Source organism: Aotus nancymaae, unplaced genomic scaffold (genome assembly GCF_030222135.1).
Source record: "Aotus nancymaae isolate 86718 unplaced genomic scaffold, 86718_ANA_hifiasm-v0.15.2.pri h1tg000041l, whole genome shotgun sequence".
In the NCBI taxonomy this organism is placed as follows: Eukaryota; Metazoa; Chordata; class Mammalia; order Primates; family Aotidae; genus Aotus; species Aotus nancymaae.
In genome coordinates, this window is record NW_026988455.1 from 19,138,236 (window position 1) to 19,141,436 (window position 3,201).

Sequence of the window (3,201 nt, forward strand, 5' to 3'; positions counted from 1 at the left end):
TGTTGCTCCCTTAACCCTCTAGGGTCTCTAACCCGATCAGTCCAACCAGTCCTGGGTACCAGCTACCCAAATGTGGGATGGCCCCTCTTTGGAAGAGGGCAGGGGACACATCCAGCGAGTGCCAGAAAACGTGGCTCAAGGTCACCTCCACCCGTGTCAGTCAGCTCTGCTCCCAGCCCAGGTCGCGGTCCTCCAGCTCGGCTCCTGGGAGTGGTGGTGCCCGCATGGAGGGGGGACGGTACATCTCTTCTGGATGTAGACCAGGCAGGTGGGCACACTGGCATGACAGCCCCACAGAATGGCAGTGACACCCCGTCCCCTCCACTGACAACCCAGAGCACAGAGGCCACCCTCTCTTCCCACCCGACTCCTAGCAAAGGGGGAGAGGCACGAGATTAGGATTTTCCTCAGAGCCCCAAACCACAAGTACAGAATAAATAACTTAAAAGCGCTAAGGAAGGGAAAAAGGGCAGGCTTTGGAGGCAGGAAGCGCTGAGAGGAACTGAAGCCGGTCAAGATGAAGGGCGGTGGAAGCAGCAGTTGGGAACCTGGGCTGCCCCAGTAGGGCAATGGAGCAGGGTAGGCAGGAGGAACACGGGGCCACCCCAGGAGGGTGAGGCTGGGTCCCTTCCTGGGGCAGGGAATGAGGTAAGAAATCATTTCAAATAAAGCAGCACGGTTCCCTCTCACCTTGGGGCCCCACTCCTCACCAGCCCTGGGTCAGGGAGGAGAGGCAGGGGGAGGAATTCTGACATATCTCCCTCTTCCTACCCTCCCTTTCCCATTCCCTGAAGCTGTAGAGGCTGGAGGCCCTTTCCTGGCGCCCAACAACAAAAGGACAGCTCCTGCTGCCAAGGAGGCCCATGGGGACTGAGGGGAAAGGGCTGCCCCTGTGAGGGGCAGGGAAGGTGGTGGCAGTTCTGGACACCCACCTCAGCAGATAGCACTCTGTGCCTGCCTACCCCTGGGACTGGGAGCATTTGATAGGATTCTGCACACGGACAGCACATGCCCAGCCGTACCCCTCAGCTCCAAGCACCGGACCCATTCACATTGCTGAGGGTGGCCAGGGCAGGCCCCCTCCAGGCTCAGCTTTCAACCCACAGCCTCCCGGGTCACCACACTGCCCCTCAGCAGGGCTTAGTCCAGTTCCTGGGGTGGGGGGCAGGCAGATCCCTGGCACAGTGCCCAGGTCAGGCCCCTGGCCTAGCTGGACATCCAGTAACTCACAGAATAAATAGGAAAACTGCCTCCCCACCAAACTTATGTCCAAGGCATAATATGTCCAGATCTGAGTCCTGCACGCTGCGGAGTCGTGCTCCATTGCAGAGGACCTTGACACCCCCTAGGGGCGCATAATTGGATCTTCTGCCTGCCTGGCCCACCAAGCCTCCCAAGCCCCAACCCCCAGCAGCCGTCCGTTTGCCAGGCTATGCCACCTGGATGGGAGTCAGGAGAGAGGGCTCTGCTCAGCCAAAGGCTATCCCTTGCATCCAAGTCAGTTGATGTCATCATAGATGTTGGGCGTCGGGGGTGCTGGTGGCTTTGACTTCTTCTTTTTGTTGGAGCCCAGGCCGGGGGCAGTCCCTACCAGGCTCAGATGGGATTTCTTTTTCTTCATTTTCCGTGACTCGGAGCTGTTGGTACCTAGACCTCATCCCTGATTTTCACTCGTCTTGGAGGAGCCTGAATCAGAGGGTGAGAGGTCAGAGGAGCCGTCCCACTGAAGCGGGCTGATCAGGGCCTGGCTGTCAGTCATGTCAAAGTTGTCATTATCCAGGGAGCTCTCGACCTCCGGAAGGACGGCCGAGGGCCCGAGGAAATAAATCCGCACGGTTCGCCTCTGCTCATCTGTGTGCTGTGGGCGGCGCAGGGACCTCGTGCACATCTTCTTGGTGTGTTCAGAAATCACCCCACATTGCGTAGTCAGCAGGCTTCGAAGCTCCTCTGGCCCCAGGGTCTCGTAGCTGATCCCAGTTGAACTGTTATACTTAAAAGGATCCGAATTGCTAAGTTCCCCATTTTTGTGTTTTAAAGACTTGGATCTTGGAGGGGAATTAGGGTTCTTGTCTGATTTTCTCTTCTTGGCTTTCTTCTCCGAGCCATAGGACCAGTCGTTGTCATTGATGTCATCATTATCCTCTTGGTCACTCTCAGACTTGTTCATATTGTTACTATTGGCAATGTGGCGGTTGGCGATTCGGCTGCTGTTCCGACCCATTCCCAGGGACTTCATTCCCAGGCACTTCTCCAGATGGGGAGCAAAGCGGGAGGGGCAATGCTGCGACTGCAATTAGGGCAAACACACTTCTTGCTCTTCCACTGATTGAAAACCTGTCCAAAGATGTCCAACTCCGGCTGGTCCACGATCTCAAAATCCTTCATGCTGTCAGGGTCCGTGTCGTCCAGGAAGAAGTAGCCACACTTGACAGCCCGGTGTACCTCAAAGCAGAATCCCAAACAAGAACCCTCGATCAGGCCCACGTCTATCTCCTGAGCGATGGCCTCTAGTTTGCTGTTATCCAGGCCAGATAAAGACATTTCCTCCATTTTCATTTGTAAACTCTTGTGGAGACCGCGCTCCTACTGCTTATAGCACAGCGGGCGGCAACACGGCCCGCCGGAGGGGCCAGCGGCAGCTGCTCCGGAGCCCCAGGTCCGTAGGTGTGTCCTCGCCTCTCCTCGGGGGCCCAGGGCCCGGGGCCGGGGTGTCGGGCCGCCCCCCCGCCTCGCCGCCTCACCAGGTGGCCATGGCCCCTTCCCCTCCTTTTTTTTTTCTTTTTTTTTTTTGAGACGCAGGTTCGCTCTTGTTACCCAGGCTGGAGTGCAATGGCGCGATCTCGGCTCACCACAACCTCCGCCTCCTGGGTTCAGGCAATTCTCCTGCCTCAGCCTCCTGAGTAGCTGGGATTACAGGCACGCACCACCATGCCCAGCTGATTTTTTGTATTTTTAGTAGAGACGGGGTTTCACCATGTTGACCAGGATGGTCTCGATCTCTTGACCTCGTGATCCACCTGCCTCGGCCTCCCAAAGTGCTGGGATTACAGGCGTGAGCCACCGCGCCCGGCTTCCCCTCCCTTCTTGTCCGGTCGCCGCCTCCTCCTCCTCACCTCACCCCGCCCGCGCGCATTCGGCGCGCCCCTCCCCCCCACCCCGTGTTTTAGTTTTTAATAAAAAAAATTTTTAAAGTAAGAAGCA

At 57.3% G+C, this 3,201-nt stretch overlaps 1 pseudogene; it reads right to left on the bottom strand.

Moving 5' to 3' along the window:
- Nucleotides 1–1,421: 1,421 nt before the first annotated feature.
- LOC105731473 (ataxin-7-like protein 3) lies at nucleotides 1,422–2,556 on the bottom strand (annotated as a pseudogene).
- Between the last annotated feature and the right edge of the window lie 645 nt (nucleotides 2,557–3,201).